Source organism: Amblyomma americanum, chromosome 1 (assembly GCF_052857255.1).
Source record: "Amblyomma americanum isolate KBUSLIRL-KWMA chromosome 1, ASM5285725v1, whole genome shotgun sequence".
NCBI classification, from domain to species: Eukaryota; Metazoa; Arthropoda; class Arachnida; order Ixodida; family Ixodidae; genus Amblyomma; species Amblyomma americanum.
Window position 1 is genome coordinate 330,623,770 of NC_135497.1, and position 19,267 is coordinate 330,643,036.

Consider the following 19,267-nt stretch of genomic DNA (forward strand, 5'->3'; position numbering starts at 1 on the left):
GACGACAGTTCGTGCACGCGTCTGGACTTCCCTTGCACGGCGTGGATCTGTACACTACACTCATGTAGCGTATGGTATGCGGGACTGGTCCGTGCGCAAAGGTGATCAGAACGGAATGAGTCCTACCCATTCTGTGGGCTGCAATGATATCAGCATACGGGTTACGGGTTTGCACTGTAAAAAAATTCCGTACCTATAACGTAGACTATGTACATTTTAAATACAGAACCACTTCTGCTTTCAATGAAACGTAGGGAATGACCGTATATTCAGTCCAGTATTGAAGGAAACGTCCGTGTTCCTCTGTAGTCGTTGCAGGGAAAAATACTAAACATTCAATTTAAGGGAGGAAAACTTAACACGACAGGACGGTTGACCCCATCGACTATGTGTTGCACCAACCACACTAATAACTTGCTTAAAGGCAGCAAAAACAGAAGATGCTTATGATGTGACGCCACTTTTACACGATGAACTGCTGGCCCGCAGACTATAGGCATCACATGACGTCCGATTTTTTATTTGTCTGGTTTACTCTTAGCCAACAATGTCCGCAAACTAGCACGGCGAACGACCGTGAGCATGTCTAATGTGATTAACACAATGAAGAGCCGAGGAAGGGTGATAACGCATTACGTTGCTTCAAGGTTGAGTGATTGGTACAAATTGTGAGCAACGTTAAATAACAAAGGCCTTAATTTGCTATAATGTTAAAAGCTGACTTGATGAAAATATCTTTCGCTACATTGCTAGCCACATAATAGAGTAACATTTAATAAAAATGTTACTGCAACATTTGCTTTCTGTGAGAAATGCTGCGTAATGATGTCAACTGTTAGAAAACATTTAGACACAGACAATGGTTGGACAACTTCTCCAAAGTGAAACTGAACACCAGCTGAAAGTACATTGCAAACATGATGAAAGTGCACAAGTTGAAGCCGAATTTCCATCTGCCATTTGGTAAGGAAATAAACAACTGAGTAAACCAAAAGCATGGGCAAACAAATCTGTGAATGCAGTGCAATATAGCAGTTACATCTTTGCTACACAACCATTAATCAAAACCCCAACTCCTTCATGGATAACAAAAGCACCGACACAACATCATATTGCTCAATGCAATGTTTAATTTAGTAGGTACCTATTGCCGCCCATTCATGCCTGCTCTTCCTGCAGATAAATGAAACGCCACCAAAAAGCAGCGAGCAGCCATAATTGCTGCAGTGACAAGGAGGATGTGCACCATCGATGCTGTTCCCTCATCCTGAGTAGGAAATAACAGCAGTTTTTTCTGGAAATACTCTGAAAGCACGAATTTTCTATCCATCGTTTACTTAGCTTGCACTGACACGACCCATTGTGTACTCGGTACCTTTGACAAACAAGGGGTCAGCCGATAGGCACACAAGACTGTAGAACCTTGCTAACTTGCAAAAAATCAATGCACAGAAAGAAAAAGCTGACAAAGAAATGAGGAATTCCTTATTTGCACTTTTTATACAATACTAAGAATGTGGCTAAGATATGGCATGAACATTGTTTTTCTCTGTTCACTTACAAACTTTCCAGCTTGTGCTAGCATATTACTGTGATGTAAATAATGAAGCATGCCAGACTGTACAATATGCTGTAACACTTATGAAATACTCCCCTTCAAGGCTACCGCATGCCTCTTACATGCGGTAAAGTTTAAATCTGCCAAACTAGCTAGTCTGCAAGATGAGACGCCAAGCCTCTGACATCTGGCGATGTGTACCTCCCATGTAATTAGAGTGATTGGAGATGCTCCTTTTTGATGGCATTTCAGTTGCTGGGTGTGGAAGGACCAGATATGAAGGGCAACAACTAGACACCCACTTTTTAAGCAACATCACAATAAGCAATGTGCCTTAGCTTTCCTTCTGTCCAAAAAGGAGTTTCATTTTCTATGTTCTGTGTTCACATAACTGCTTGCATGTGCACATTTTGGTTTGCTGGGAGGTGCTTTCCTCTGTTAAGCTACAGTTTTAACTCTGGCCTCAGTCTTCTGCGCCTTCTTAATTTTTTGCTAGCGTTCACTTTAAGTCGCGTACAAACTCACGCAGATCTCCACTTTTCTACGTTTCCAGCTGTCACATCTTCTCTGCCTTCGTCATGTCCACGACTGCATCCAATGCCTTCAAGTCTGCTATGTATAATCATTTTAATTAATCTGCCTACACATGTATTTATGTTAGTCGCTCTCCTCTCTTCGATGCCAATTGGCCCTGAGAGTAAATAAGTGAAATGGTAGTCTAATCTAGGTCTGAGCAATCACGCATTATGTTGAGTTTATTTTACCACGTTGGCCAGTAGAGAGTGGAAGGAAAAAAAGCTGCTAAGTGGAGCTCGACATGCCTCTCGACCCCTACACTGGAAAGCAGCAGACACCAAGGCATACGTAATCACTAACGACAACAGAACATGACAAGTGTGAAGTAATTCAGTAACGTTCGTCGCATTTACCACAGTGCATACTCGCTGCTCAGTAATTTATTACCTCCTTAGACATTCTTCAAAGAGAGTACAATTATGTGTTTGGTTTGAACATGGCACCACATACAATGACAATATTTAACCTTGTGCCAACACAACATAAAATAAACTTCTGCCCAGTAAATGCATTGCTTACAGTGCCACCACGGCACCTGTTTAGAAAATAAGCTCAAAATATTAGTGACATTAAATTTGAGCAGACGGTAATTCCCCCACCCCCTCCCTAAAAAAAATGAAAAAGGGTGCTCTTCCGACGGTACGTTTGTACGCTGTAATATTTGCGAGTCCAACTACGTGTGAAATTCAGATATAAATAATTAACGCCAAAGCATTCGGTTGAATGCGAGGCGCGGGCAAACAGTAATCGTCTTCAGGTATCCACTGGTGCCACGCCCTGAGGGCCACTGCTCGGCGAATACCATTCATGGCCACGTTCACATCCAACAAGCTTGTCACAAACATCACACAGGTGATGATGCAGCAGCAGTTCATCATTGCTGTTGGCCAGTGCTGAATTTTTTGGCGTGGTAAACGGAATCATCCACCGAAACGCGCGTCGACTGTTACTCGCCAGATTCTTGCAGTCCCACGAGGGAGAGCAGCTCTTCCGTCGGCTTCAAGTCTCCTCTTTCGTGCAGGGCCACTGGCATTGTAACGCACATTCTGCATGATCGTTTTACTACGCACCGATGCCGCACGGGACAGCGAGCTGTTGTATGTACACTCCAATGCAGCGTTCCGGCCACACACATACACACACACATACTAAAGACACACAACGCGCAGGACGCACGCAGCGAACACGGAAGAACAAAAACCCATTCCATAGCGCCTGTTCATTCAACTCCACACTGCGCTAACTGCGCACATGTTTCCGACTGCGGGCTCGGCTAGCGCTTCGACTTCGCCATGGCTAGCCATGGCCAAGCTGCGCTGCCGCTGGTGGTAATAACGTTCATGCAACGAAAAGAAAAAACAATATATGAAATGATTCAGGTTGTCAGCTAAAAAAGCTACCGTAAAATTAAATACATCTTATATGTTTTTGCCGTTGTGCGCCTTTGCGACATCAGCGACGTGAGCTTGAGCGCGAATACGCGAATGGCGCTATGAATTTCCCGTGTAGCTCCGTAAATTGCAAATGGCGTGGCCTGCGCCGCTAACTTTTAGACATGCTTGCAGAGGTAGTCGGTGCGAACAGTTGGAAGTTCAATCGACTGGAATTGCTCAAGGAAAGTCAGTGGCACTGCATTTTTATTGTTTCTGTGCATTGCGAGTGACTTTGGCGGCAGCCACTCGGCAACGTCTCCGGTTTGGCGAACTTGTGAGAAGGTGAGCCTTTTGCTCTCAAATTTTGAAAGCGGTTTTTTGTTTGTATTGTAACCCTGCGTCTCGTCACACGTTATGTTCACGATAACATCAGTACAACGTGCATGCGCTTTCTGTCTCTATTTAGAGCAATATTGGTCGATCAGCGTAAACTTTTGGATTCAATTAAGCACGAACTGTCCATGTTGGTACTGCGTGTCGAATGTGTTTTGAGACGATTCTGAGCGGGAGATGGTGTTCTGATAATTTGTGTACTACCAGATATAGTCTAGAGATTTGAAACCATTTATCACACTGAAACAAAGTTGGAAAACTGTTTTGTGTTCATGCATCTGCTGTCCTTAAACTTGGCTTTTCGGCAATCATTCGCATGGCTCCTTTGGATCTGGAAAATTGACTACTGTTGCTAGGGGTGCCTGGTAGCAGAGCTCCTGGGGACGCCCAGTGGGTCATTTGTTTGTCCAAGTGCCCAGTACCAAAGGTACCATTCCTGATATTTTTTCCCAGCCCGTTAACCTCATATTCCTTGCAAAGATTACAGTATGTAATCAGGTAGTAAAAAAATTGGTAACTTCTGCATATTTCAGAACAGTTCAGAGCAATGCACATGCAGCATCAGTATTCTCTCGGTAGAATTTCTGAGACCTGGATTCATTTCTTCTAGGACTGTGGCAAGCAGTAGGTCAACTGTACATAAATTTATTTTTCTCTGGTGCAAAGTAAAGAGTGCAAACATCATAAGACAAGTCTCTAGTCTGTTTCATTCTCACTGCATTTGGCCAAAGCATAATATGAAATGCTGTATGTTTTATGCCCTAGTTTCCTTTACTTTGAGCAGTAGATATTGACAGTGAATAGCAAGGCAACTCCACTCGCTGACGGTTTTGCCTTCGGCAGCAAAACAGGGAATACCTTACCCCATGTGTTATCTCGACAGACTCAAAACTGCGATGGACAGCTGCGTCCACAGCTGCTATCACCTCCCAAGTGCATGCGCTCGTAAGACACAGAATAACTCTGGATTGCCATTAACATAGCCTTGCTCATTGCAGTTGCCGATAAACACCTCATAAGTGGTACTATTATGCACTCTTTTCTTTGGCACTATGTATGAGCTTCTGTTCTCGCACTTTCTAGAAATAATGCATGCAGTTTTGAAGTGCAAAAACGGAATTTACGTGTAACTATATTGTCATGTCAGTATGTTACAGCCAAATTGTACATTGATGTCAGTGCTGGTGGTTTCTTTTCATTATTTTAGGAGAATGTTATAATTTTACCTATAGCAAATAATAGCCCTCACTAATTAGCTGATTTTGTCATGTCCAGTATTTTGATATGCTAAGCCACCAAAGCATGATTCAGAATGTTGTCAGAACTAAAGGCACTGAGTCTTTCGTGTCAGTAAAAAATGTGCTTTATACCCCTGTCACATGGCATTCCTCGAAGGCCTTTCCAGCAAAGGCACCATTTTTCACCAAAGGAGCGAAAGCTTAAAGGAGCAGCGATGCAGCTACACGGTGCAGCCCAAAGGTCAAAGTCGTTCAGGCTTAGCACCCGCTGCTATACTCGAGGTGGCTGAAGTGAGTGTTCTAAAATTAAAGTGGTGTATGTATTCTGTTCATTCGTTGAGCTTTGACAATTTTTTTATTCTGATTGCTTCCTTAAAAGTACTGCAACAGCTACTCTCATCAGCAGGAGCAGGTTTTGTACGTGTATTGCCTTGGCCACCATGGGCGCTCGGTGTTGCCGCAACAGTTTCACTGTCTTGAAATTTGAACATAAAACATAAACACCCGTACAAAAACCAAAGCCAGACACACCTTTCGTATTTGAAAAAAATGTTTTCAAACATTATTAGCTTATCTATTTTTTTTATTGCTTTTACTTTTTGACTTTGGATGGTACTGCGATCACAGCTTCTCGAATGCCGCGTCTTCGGGCTCCGAAGGTCTCGGTTGAGCGCCTTCGCCTCCAAGGCCCTTAGCGACAAAGGCGCAACATTTGTACCGGGTAGCTGCACTCCTTACGCCTTTGGATATGATTCTCAAAGGCCTTTGCGGTGCCCGTGTGACAGGGGTATTAGTGTGGTATGGCTGCTTGAACACCTGTCCCTGGTATCTCACAAACTGAATAAGGAAGGGAAAAGCCTCAGGGTGCTTGCCGACGTTTCGACAAGAGGACTTGTCTTTGTCTGGCAAAGTGTTCATCATTGGTGGGGTTTAAATAAGGTTTTCACTTCGAGGCGAAAGGCCTGTTGTGTGGGACGAGGGTGCGATATGGGAAGGGCGTTACGATGGGGAGCGTGAACCTTGACCAGGCATGATAGCTGCTAAAGAAGATTAACCGGTTGACCTGCAAAACTGTGAAAACGAAAAAGCCCAATTCAGTAGAAACGAATCTCGGGGTATGGAGTGTGGATAGTGGGCTTGAATGGCTTTATGTTCAGCCACAACAGGTGGCGTGGTATGGCTGGCTGCCTTTTCCTGAAAAACTAGGATAAAGGAATTAAGCAGCATGGCAGAATAAAATACCAGGGGGGGGGGGGGGCAAAATAATTTGAAGGAAAAAGAGAAAATGAGGGCAGGTTTGGAGAAAAGGCAAAAAGAAGGGGGAGGGGGAGGAGTATGGCAGCCAAGGTTCCGAGAAGTGATGTCAGGAGGTGCAGGGCGTAAGGTTAAAGTATAACGATAAATTAAAGGAAGCAGGAAAGGAGGGGGAATTTATGGGTTGGGAAACCTCTGACCATGTGCAAGGCCTTTTCAAATAATTATGCCAATTCCGGAATGTACAGAGCTGGCCACATTTAGTGCAAACATGTGAGCGCATGGCCGCACTCTTTAGAGGTCCACTGTGTGCGGCGCAGCCACTCATCGCTGCAAAATGGCGCAAGAGGAGATGCACCTGGATGTGGTGCTTCGTGTCATGTTACACTTCGATGTGTGGCAATGTCAGACACAGTGGCCCAAAGAGCACAGCCATGTGCTCGCGTGTTCGCACTAAGAGTGGACAACCCTGTACTTGATTCTAAGTTTCCTCTGTATATGTTCACCCCAGACGAAAACAAGTTTTCTTGTCGAAACGGCAAGCACCCTGAGATTTTTCCTTCCCTGTTCACTTTTTGAGTGTCAAGAAACCATCTGCCTACTCTTTCTGTACCATGCACTCCACAACTTGTACGGTTATCTTTGTATGTATACACCAGTGATAAATCATGAAGGAAATCAAGGGATTTGTATTTGTATTGCTTAACACTTACTTTAAAGCTATATCATGAGGGTATAGTTGAAAATGTGCTACGGGGGCTTGGTTGTGTGTCGTGACTGGTTTATCTTTATCAGGGCTACTTGACAGCCACCATGAAACGCAGGCTTTTGAAAAGTCGTTCCTCAAATAAAAGAGCGTTTCCACTGTTACAATGGAAATGTTATTTGCTAAAAACTTCAATCATTGCAGTTCAGGGATTGATATTTTTCAAATAACTAACTTGAAGTTCAAAACCTGCAGAAGGAACTATGTAACTTCTTTCCTGCCTTAAAACCCCAGTACTTATTTGCCAGTTTCAGCAAGCAGAGGTCTGTTTCATGGCACATACTTTCCACTACCTTGCATAAAAATTTTGCAGTACAGGCCCACCATAAAACTAGGGGCATAGTATACTGCTTGTATGCAACTACTTTGGCGTTAGAGCATGCATAGCATGGTCTTAAAGTTATTCTTTTCATTTGCAACTGGTTCATAAAAGGCCTATTCTGGCAAAAGGCATTTAGCAAAATTATCTTCCTCTGAATGCTTCTAAGGATAACTTTAGTTCATTCAGGAAAATATATATTGACAATATCTCTTAAAGGCATGATTGTTCATATTAGCTCTTGTTACCTCACAGTATTTAGTTTTGTGCCTCCAGCATCACTTACTTGCATCATATGATAAATAGAGTAGTAAAAACTCGCTGTTAGTTTAAACCACAACTCATGATGGGGCTGTGCACTTTTTGTTGTGTTACATGAAATATACTTATGTATGAAACAATTTCTTTCAGCTGCACCTCACATGATTCAAATTCCACCAGAAGAAAGGCAGCAACACAACATTGCTCACTAACTGTTGCTTTCCCAGCACATAACATGCCATAACAGCACATAGCAGGTAAGATGTGAACAAACACAGTGCATGTATATGTTCCACACATGCATTTTGTGTACTACCAACACTATGATATGATTAACTATGTCATGTAAGAGAGAGCACACAAATCATTTTTGTATATATTGCAGCATGGTTATTTCAAGTTTTAAACTGGCCATTGAAACGACCCATTGTATCACCGCTGGTTACACGGTGGCACTGGGGATCGAATTCCGCACCTCCTGCTTGCGAGGCAGATGCTCGGACCACTAGGCCACTCCTGCGGTCCCCCCACTGATGTTGCTTACACCAGGTGCTGTTAAAGCCCCGGCATGTATGTTAAATGCATTTTAGAAAGCCATTCACTTCCAAAGTACCATTTCATCTTTATAGCAAAACCACAGTTCACCTAGCTTGACAAACCTGCTGCATACAAGCCAGCAGAAGGGTTGCACGTACATGCTTCGTTAGGAAAACATAAAACTCAAGCAGAGCCTGCCCTTCATGGTGCATTATACCCTGATTTTGAGCAATGATCAAGATAGGCAGATGGTCATTTCATTGAACACTTGCATGATACATTCGTAGAATCGAAAAGACAAGTACTATTGCAAAATCTTCAAACAGTGTTTATTCTCAGAGAAAACATATCATGAAAAAAGTGTTGGATTAGTTATGGTGTACCTCGTATGGGGAAAGGGGCTCCCACTTTGTGAAAGGCTTAATTTTGGAATAACGACAGCGTTTAGACTAGTTGGGTAGATAGTGGATGTGCTCAAAAAGACACTGGAAGTAAGCGCACTGTGTGGAAATCTCTTTCTGTATACTTGTCTTTTTGAGCGCTTTCACGATCTAAACTTAATTTTGCAAGAGAGCAAGGAAAACTAATATTTAAATTCTGATAATTAAGGATAAAAGATCATGTTTCATTGTGTTGTTTAAAGTGTACATTGTATCGCTATTGCTGTATTGCAGCACTTCTGTCGTGGCCTTGCATTGCAGCCTCTTGACTTTTGTTTATTTAATAGGCAGTCCTTTTTTTCATTCGATTGCAACACTTTAGGAGTTACTACAGAGTTGCGTGGTAGCGAACTCTCAGATTAACGGTTTGCATTATTACGCCAGCATAACTTGCTAAGAGTTTCACTGCAGTCTTGTTACTAGAACAGCCTCTTGAAAGTATTCAGCCTGGTGGTCATTGAGGGTTACTGTTCACATATCAAAATGCCGGATCACCTGTATACTCTTTACAGCTACCAGAACTATGGTACATTTCATGACATGCTGGCTGAAGAGTGCTGGAGCACCAGACAGGGGATTTGGATGAAACAATTTTCAAATGTGTGCTCGGTATCACGCTGTTTTGTTCCAGTTGTGGAGAGGTTTTCTTTTCATATTTGTTCTGTCAAACATTTAAATTTTGGGCAATATGTTGTTGCCTTTATCTTGTGTTCTCTTTGTTGTTGAGGTTTAGTATTTTTGGCACAAGCACTCCACTCTATTACATTTCAGTATAATTTAAAATTTGTAGGGCACGTTATGAAGAATAAAACTTCTACTTGAATAATCTGCATGTGTTTATGTTCTCATTGTTGATATAAAAACTTAGTTGAGATAGCTTGTATTTTAGCTCTGGCTAGAATTTTTAGGAGAGCCTCAGTAACATAATCACATGACCAACACAAACTCGGTATTATTGTTTGTGCAATGAAAAACAGTTTTAGAATAGTTATTAACAGCTGTCAGTGTAGGACTGGCCTAAAATGTTTTGTGCTCTATGTAGCTCTTCTTTGAGGCAGGATTAATTCATCTGCACCTGCAGCCTGATACCGCCAAGATACCAATTCTTGGTGAACTTATGATTTTTTTTCACTGAGCGAACTTGCATCATCTTGAAGCATGGAACTTGAGCTGATTCTTAACAGCTCTAGTGTAGCGAATTTCATTATCCTCATTGCTTAGTTTACATTCACCTCAAGACAATGGCCTTTTCCAGTTTATTTATCTGTGTCTTGCACCAGCTACATGCCACACTATCAGAAATCACCTAATCTTATCTAGTGAGCTTATAATCAGCTATCTCCTGCTGTATTTTCCTTAGGGTGAAATTCATTTTGTTGCGATACAATGCACAAGCTGTTTCCTGGTGTGGTGCTCAGCTTATCTGGAATGAAACGCTTGGGAAATTGGTCTCTGATTTCACCTTGAGTAGACGAAATTAACTTGTGCTAAGGCACTCTTTGGCCACAGATGCCCTTGTGCCATTAAAATCGATCAAATTCATTCTGTTGCCCTAAGATACCATTGGCGATTCATTCTCTGCATTGTATGCCCTGGCCAGATCCATTTTCTTCTTTTAATTTCTGCCAGAATATTAACAACTTCCTTGTTCATCCCTGTTATGGTTTCACTCGGTCAGTTGTTCTATTAATAATTATAATCACTTTATTGAAAACATTTTGGGCTAAATGGCATCAAGTTTGCCACTCTGCACAATGATATATATGTTTGGTCTTGTATGTCTTTACTTGTGTGGTAATGTTTATTTTGTGCTCACTGTCTAAACAACCTTATTTGCCTATGATATCCTAAGCCCTTCTATACCTATTTTCCTTCCCCCTGGCTCTTTCTCTTTTCAGTCATTCCTCCTCTTTCCTATACACCGGCCATTGGTCACAAGGCTGCTGTGGGAACGACAGTCAGCACTGGGCCCTTTTTGTTCATGGAACCTGCACTGCTACTATTAGCACTAATAGTACGTTATCAGTATTTTTGTGATACTGCATTTATTTTTATTTATGAAGTAGTTGGCTAAGGCAGTGGTAGCAGTGTTGGATATTGCAATATAATATGCATAATTCTCACTTGCAATATATCAGTGTGTTCACTATAACACTACCCTCTATTTCTTTCAGTTCAGTTATTTGGCTATAGATATATTGTGCTGCTTTCCTAGTTTAGTCAACTCAAACTAAAACTTTGCTCTTTGTGTCACAGGTAGAATCTACAATGATTGCTGCGCTGTGTCTTGTAAGCAGGAGGCAGTGTTCAATGGAGCCATGAACTTTCCTTGGAATTGAAAAGCCTTTGCCGTATTATGCGCTGAACCACGAGTGGGAAGAGGAAAATGTCATGCCTTGGATTTCTGCAGAGGTGAGCCATTGCGGTGAATCCACCAGCGTGAAAGACAGGGATGAGAAAGGAGACAAGACAGGTGCTGACTCGCGACTAAAGTTTATTGGCGTGAACAGGGAATATATAAAAAGCCAAGCAATACCACAAACCATGTAGTTACAGATAAGCATACAGGACAACATGAGTCAAAAATCGGCCTCAACATTTCCCTGATCGAGGTAGTCCAACTCATTGTGTGTTAACACGATAGACAAAACACACATTCTTCACGGAGTCATAAGATGTGTCTAGCCTCGATAATCTCCCATTTAATCTCTCTGAATTTACTGCCAAAATGCGTGTTGCCAAAAGGAAAGGGTAGCAGACTTCACATCCCGTGCAGTGTACAGCAGAGTTACCCCAACCACCTAGCCAAGCCCCTACCCTCTTGTGTTCCTGTAGTCTTACATTCATACACCTTCCAGTTGCACCTACGTAAACCAGACTGCAAGATAATATTTGATACCACATTCATTTTACAAGGTACATATACATTTCACTCTACACGTGTACTTTTCTCGAGCCACATTCACAGAATTAATCTTAAAATTTTACATGCTTTAGACAACGTATTAGGGGCCGAGAAAGCCACTTTTACATCATACCTTCTGGCCACATTTTTCAAATTGTGCGACAATTTATGTACATACGGTAACACAACTGGTCTTTTGGCATCTCGCTGGCTGGCCCCAGCCTGATTGTGCCGGTCACCGCAAAACTGTCTCAGCTTCTTTAACAATTTATATGCTCTTGCAGTAACAAGGTTTGGAAATCCTGCGTTCGTTAACCTTAAAATCTGCTCTTGGAAACTAGTCATGCTGTGAAAGCATAATTTCATCAATTCTGAGCCCGCGCTAGAAAGTGCAATGCTATCTTTCACTGGCTTGGAATGGTGGACATGTAGCCAGGTAGCAGCTTAACACTCGCCAGCACACATGAAGTGTGCTGAACATCAAGGTAAGGTCCAGAAACCACAGCTCTTTTTCTTGGGTCATTTGCTCCAAGGTAAACCTGAGATAAAGGCCTTGCTCCTTAAACAACTTGAGAAGATGTACAGGTCCCGAACTATCACAACCTTTATAAAAGACCAGAAAATCATCGACATAGCAAAAGATTTTTCCCCCAGCCCATGCACATTCTGGACAATTCTATCCACCCTACTCAAGAAAATATTGCTTAACACAAGGCCAACCTTTGAACCACTACATATTCGAGACTTTAGAACACATACCGCACTGCGCTACTCTACAAACATGCTCTTCAAATAAATGCTATTCAATAACATGCTCTTCAGATAAATTTCAGAAAAGGATTAATGCAAAATTATCTCTGGTTATTTGCAAAAGCATCCGTCTACTTCGCATCTTGAAGATCCATTTCTTGTACTCAATTCGCAGTGTGGTTGAGTATCTTAAGAATGACAATCCAGCGGATTGTCTTGTGATTAGTGTCGATGTAGAACTATTTTATTCTATCTCGTATGAAAATCTTGTGAAAAGCTTATGAATGTGTATATCGGAGCACAACGATGAGCTCGTGTTTAGGAACGGGTGTGTAACATAAGTCTTTTTTGGCACTTGCCTCCTTTTATTTGAAGTGAAGAGCATGTTTGTGGAGTATGGCAGTGCGGCATATGTTCAAAAGTCTGCTAAATGTATCGATTAGAAGGTTGCCCCTGTGCTAAGCAATATTCTCTTAAGCAGGGTGGAAGGAATGATTGCCAAGAAATTGCATGGGCTGGGGGAAATCTTTCGCTACGTCTATGATTTTCTGGTCTTTTACAAAGGTTGTGATAGGTTGGGACCTGTACATATTGTGAACTTGTTTAAGGAGCAAGGCCTTTGTCTTAAGTTTACCTTGGAGAAAATGTCCCAACAAAAAGAGCTGCGGTTTCTGAACCTTACCTTGATGTTCTGCACACGCCATGTGTGCTAGCGATATTCACCCAGGAGTGTTAAGCAGCTACTTGACTGTTGGTCGAACGATTCTAAGCTAGTGAAAGATAGCATTGCGTCGTCAAGTCTAGGCTCGGTATTGGTGAAGCCATGCTTTTACAGCGTGAAAACTGGTTTCCAAGAGAAGATTTTAAGGCTAATGAAAGCATGATTTCCCAACCATGCTATTGCAGAAAAGTGCGATAAATTGTTAAAGCTGAGCATATAAGATTGGGCAATTTGGTCTGACATGCTAAAGATAAGAATGGCGCAGCATCAAGTAACGAGGACAACAGGAGAGCACACCCACGCACAAGTGCCATCTTTGGAGCGGATGCAGAATCTAAGAGCGTGTACTTGACATTCAGCATTGGCAGCCAAGGATCGGGCTCGTTCAATCTTTAGCGTTCAAATCCGTGTTTCCTCGTTTCCTTGACTGTCAACGCTGAATGTCAAGCACGCGCTCTTGGATTTTGTATCTGCTCCAGGGTTGGCACTTGTGTGTGGGTGTGCTGTCCTGCTTTCCTCGTTACTTGATGCTGTGCCATTCTTCCCTTTAGCATGTTAAAAGCTGAAACCCCTTCGCAGGGACTGGCATGATCAGGCTGGGGCCAGCCAGTGAGATGCCAAAAGACTGACTGTGTTACTGTACATACATAAATTGTTGCAAAATTTCAAAACTGTGGCCAGAAGGTATGACGTAAAAATGGTGTGTTCGGCCCCTAATAAGTTGTCTACAATCTGTAAAATTGTTAATAACTTTGTGAATTTCGTTAGGGAAAAGCACATGTGTCGAGTGAAACGTGGCAACATATACGTGCCTTGCAACCATTGCATGCATTGCATACCATTATCATGTGGTTGGGTTTATGTTGGTGAAACTGGAATGTGTATCAATGTAAGACTACAGGAGCATGAGAGGTATTTGGATATTGGTAGGGGTTGTAACTTATTTGCATATTACAAGGGATGTGAAGGCTGCTAGCCATTCCTTTCGGCAACACGCATTTTGGCACTACGTTCACAGCAGATTAACCAGAAAATTATCGAGGCTAGACAAATCTTATGACTCGGTGACGAATGTGTGAGTGTGCTGCCCATAGCATTAACATGCAGCGGGTTGGACTGTCTAGATGAGAGGAATGTTAAGGGCAAACTTTTACTTATGTTGTGATGTAGCTTATGTGTAATTGTGTAGTTTGTGGCGTGTGGCTTTTCTGTATACTCTCTGTTCACTTCAATAAACTTCTGTTGCGAGTCAGTGCCTGTTTTGTTTCTTTTCTCGTCCCTGTCTCGTGCTGATAGATTCAAGTACTTGTAGAGTAGATTCACTGAATTGTGTACTTGCAGAGGCTTGTGAGAAAACGAGAGGAATTTTCTTTCCTTTATGCGGAATGGAAGGTTGAAATTTTTTTGCTTAAATGTTTGCAGCATTAAATTCTATTCGGAAAGGTAAAACCCACTTTATTGTACATTTTGTGTGCAATGGTGCCGGTGGCTGCATGCAACTGAAAACATTCGTCCAGGTTATCTAGCTAGCGTCCTTCTTCCTTGTGCCACATTTTCTGAAATAATATTTTGTCAGATTTATTTCAATCAGAATTTCTAAGAACATATTGGTGATCACATAATTTGGTGATCACATATGACATAATTCAAAGCGTGATCATTGGTATTTTTTAGTCTGGGGCAGTACAATGAGAAGTACATAGAATATAGTAAAATTAAATATGACCAGTCTAACATAAAAAAAACAACTTTTTTTAAAGGAAAATTTTGCTACTGAAGTGCTGGAGTGACATGGCATTATGAAGACGTGGACAGTGTGCTGTATTCATGATGGCACGAGAACTTGCGTACAGTGCTTCAGGTAACTGGTGAGTACCTTGGTGCTGTGCTTCTGCTAATGTAACCAAATTATGTTTTTAATCTAAGAGTGTATCTGAAAACTTAAGCAAAAATTGAGTAGTATTTAGATATTCTTGCACCAGATACCACTGTGAGAATTAGTTATTAATGATGTGTCTCACATGTACCCTTGTCTGCTGAATATAGTCAGCATGGCTTTCGAGCTGAGTGCCTCCGACGTATGAAAAAAAAATGGCCACTGGGCTGCTCCACGACGCGTGGAGCAGCCCAGTGTAGCACATTCAGGCTTCATGGAGTGGAGAATGAAGGCAGTAAATAATTTAAGAGTAGAAAACACAGCACAAACCACAGGACCAGGAAAGTGACAGAACACACCGACCCTGATGACACTCTTTGCATGAAGGGTGTTATAAAGTTGCCTGCCATGTAGTGCAAGATGGAGGTCGCACAGGACGGGTGTTAAATATGAGTTGATGCAGACACCTGTCATTACGTAGTACTCGCTGTAGAACTCGAGCAAGAAGCAAAGGTAACAGCTGAGCATGGCCACTCTTGTGCTTTCCTCCGCAAGCAATCTGGAATTGCACTTAGAAATCTTTTATGCTTTCTCTTGACATATACTTCATTGCTGCATGTGGCGAGGAAAAGTACATACCCTTGATGTCAAGTGACAGTGAACTCACAGGGCTGGTAACAGCTCACTGAGGTGTTGTGATATATCTACAGGGCACCTCATGAGAACAAAGAGCCCTTGAAGGAATTCTCTCAAAGTTTGTTGCCACATGGACCTCTTCGTAATCAATGACTCTAAAAGGCAAGCCTTCCTTTAGTGTCACAAAAAAAAGGCCTAGGACATGGGTCTTTTTGCTTCTCCATTAGTGCCAAAATGTTTGCTAGCGAGATCTTTTGCAGATATATAATTATTTCACAAAATGTCAAGAAGGAGACAAGCTGCACCAAGCAGTACCAGTAAAAAACTTATCACAGCTGTTCAAAAAGCAAAAAGACTCATGCCTTCATCCTTCTTTTGCATCAGACACATGAGGACACTTCGTCTTTCTGGGTCATCATTTTGAAAAGGTTCACATGGCAACGGCCTTTGGTTAAATTTCTGCCAAGAGCCCTTTTTTGAAACTTGAGCATCCGTTCCTTGTGAGGCACACTGCAGAGATATTGGAATGCCTTAGTGAGCTGCTTCCGGTACGTGTGACTGCATTTTCACTGACATCAGATATTAGTACATTTTCTTGCACATGCTGAGATAATGGAAGCTATGAGTGAAAACATGCGGTTTCGGGGAAGTGTGTTTCCTGGGGCCGTATTCCAAGTTTGTGTCATAATAAAAAGCGTCATAATCTGCCGCAACGGGCATGCCCGGGAACTGGATATAAACTGAGTGCGGGACTTTCGCTTCGTCTTGTCTTGCCTATAACAAATTGGATGGACGATAAATTCGGCAAGCGTCTCCCACCTTTTTCAGATGTTACCAATGTTCCTTGCTCGCTAAGTTGTGCATTTAGTACTACGTACAGAAAGGCACCTGCATTTAATTGCATCTGGCCCCCATCCTGAGCTACTTTCTATTTGCACAAAATGATAAGCAACTGCAAAGACTTTCATGCGCACAGTGCCGCCCGAGAAAGCGCATTTTGTCTGCTTCTTTCTGGACCTGTGGTTTTTACTGTTTACTGTTATGAGAAATGAATTTTGGGCAATAAATTATAACGGGTTGGTTCTCGGTGAATGGCTTTTGAAAGCTTCTACGAAAGCCGATTGTTCAATAGCGGATGGTTGAAATGTATTTGTGAAATTTATATTTGGTGTTGTGTGACCACTAAATGAGGATTTTTTTTATGCTTTTCAGATGGATCCGACAGCAATGTGCAGATGTACAATGTGTGTAGTTTGCCATGAAAATAAAACGTATGTACTTGTACTCACCCAAACACTTACCACTCTTTCATTCTAAGCTGCATTCTTTGTACGTATGCAATACATAATATGCGTAAAGGAAAGCCTTGTACATAATACTTATTTCTTCGGCACCTGGACGGCTATATCTGCAGTGAACATTGCGGGCAGAAGCTATACGAAGACGCATGTTCATGTACTACAGAAAGTACATAATTACAATACAGATAATTTCCGCTCTAGATGAAATGACTTCCGAGTGAACGGAGGACGTATGCATACACATTGCGGAAAATCCAATAAGAACAAAACATAAGCATTCGTTGTGAAAAAACGATTTCGGTCTCGTGCATAGCATGGCGTAACTTTCCGTTACCAAGAATGTGACAGTCGTCATACGGAGTCTCTGTTTCTGACATTCAGTCCGTACCTCATGTTGCGGAAAACCCTCCTGCAACGCATTACCAGCGGGTTTCTCTGTACTGCGGAGCATTTTTTTTGACAGTGTGGAGGTCCCGTAGCATCTGCTCCGGCGTCTCCTCCCAGTAGGCTTGCGAGATGACTCCACGCACAACAGCCGCCGGCGGTGCAATGTAGGCTGCGACAGGGTAAGCGGTCTCTTGGAGGACCACTTCCCTGAGCTGGGCGAAGTGAAGGGCGGTTGTCTCGTGCGGGGTAGCGACCGTGAAGGTGTTATTCGTAGGGTGGATCCTCAGGTGAATATCCCCGAGGTCACGGCCAGCAGCGCTGACTTGCAGGGCTTGCAGGAGTGGCTGCGAAATGGTGCCTTTAAAAGCGAGGCCTCCTCTTGGTCGGTAAACGACCCGTATAGTGCCGGGGGGAGTGAAGCAAGTTGTTTGCTTCGGTGTGCGACTGCGTGCGTCGCGCGCAGCTGTTCTTGTTGAGGCCTGTATGTAGGCTTGAAAGTCGCAGGGGTAGCGGACGCGGACGCCGTAGGCGTAGATGGAACAGGCGCTGCTTGATGGGATATGGGCAGCGTTCCCGCGCTTGAGATTTCACCCTTGTACGCGCGGAGTATCGGGGTCCACTAACTGGGACGAAGGTCTTCCCTCTGCGCTTGCACCTCCATGGCTGCCGGGGGTAGGTGCGCTGCCGGTGAGTGAGGAACGCAGCGCGCCGGCGAGGCTCGCCTCTATGAGGCGAGGCTTAGCACAGCGGCACAGCAGGCGGACACGTTTTCACTTGCCAGTTCTTGTAAATAATCGGGCACATCCAAAAGATGATAACGGTTAGAGCCCGTGTACCTTCCTGGATCCGTTGAGGGTCTTGATGGGTCCTTGGGAACATTTAGCTGGGCACAGGAGACAGAAATTGGCGGAGTCGATGCGAGACGCGTCCGCTCACTCGGGCCCCTCGGAAGGAAGCTCGTTCTTTAACGTGCACTGACATCGCACAGTACACGACCTAAAGAAATTCGCCTCCATCGAAATTCGACCGCGGTGGTCGAATTTCGATGGAGGCGAATTTCTTTAGGTCGAGTACTGTGCGATGTCAGTGCACGTTAAGGAACCCCAGGTAGTCGAAAGTTCCGGAGACCTTCACTACAGCGCCCCTCATTGCATGAGTCGCTTTGGGACGTTAAACACCCGTAAACCAAACCAAACAACGGCGGCGTTACCTGCCAGAGAAACAAACAGTGATATGAATTTTCTTTGTCAGTGATTTGCAGGAAAGTAGAAACAAAGGGCACAATGTTAAATTTTTTTCTTCTTTGTATGCATGACCGCGCTCTTGTGCCCTATGTGAAACAACGACGCGAAACCAAAAGTTAGGAGGTAGAAATTGCTTCTAGTCAAAAAAGGCAAAGTGAAGAAAAAGGGAACAAGCCCTTTTATTCGCTGTTGTCTGGCATGCTCAGGAGTGCTACTATTTCTTGACTAATTATTAGCAGCAAATAAAGACGTTCTTATTCTTTTGAGACCCGATAAGAACTCAAATTGTACTCGTACACCAACATGTAAATACTAATAGCGACCCTTTTACCGATCTTTCTAAACTCCAATCAGTGCAAGAATACTGGGTTTCTTTCAGATCTCTTTTTATGCAAACCACAGATGTCCGTTAGCAAGTAAGCAAAAAAAGTTATTCCGCTCAATAGACGGTCACAACTATCAATTTCCTAAAGTCAGCTGTTGCGAACGGTCATGAGATTGATGCTGTAACTTTAATGAAACTGACTTCCAAAACTTGATTGCTACTTCCTTAGCTCTAATCGCGGCGGTGAATGATCCCGTTGCTTCGCATGTACAGCAATGTAGATGTACAATAGTAGGGTATTGTAGTAAGCCCATACGTTCTAAACACGGCGGCTTGTGGTGCGGAGCCAGCGCCACCTTCGGAGTGGGCAACTAAACAAAGACGTCATATTTAAAAAGCAAAAACAA

General features: G+C 42.9%; 2 long non-coding RNA genes across 2 annotated transcripts; both read left to right on the top strand.

The window, feature by feature from the left end:
* Positions 1-3,641: 3,641 nt before the first annotated feature.
* On the top strand, positions 3,642-7,995 carry LOC144115497 (uncharacterized). Its single transcript, XR_013311413.1, has 3 exons — positions 3,642-3,849; positions 4,257-4,327; positions 7,889-7,995. It is a non-coding gene; the product is annotated as an uncharacterized LOC144115497 (long non-coding RNA).
* Positions 7,996-10,343: 2,348 nt separating this feature from the next.
* On the top strand, positions 10,344-14,956 carry LOC144115498 (uncharacterized). The gene is made up of 3 exons (XR_013311414.1): positions 10,344-10,729; positions 10,972-11,127; positions 14,852-14,956. It is a non-coding gene; the product is annotated as an uncharacterized LOC144115498 (long non-coding RNA).
* Positions 14,957-19,267: the final 4,311 nt, after the last annotated feature.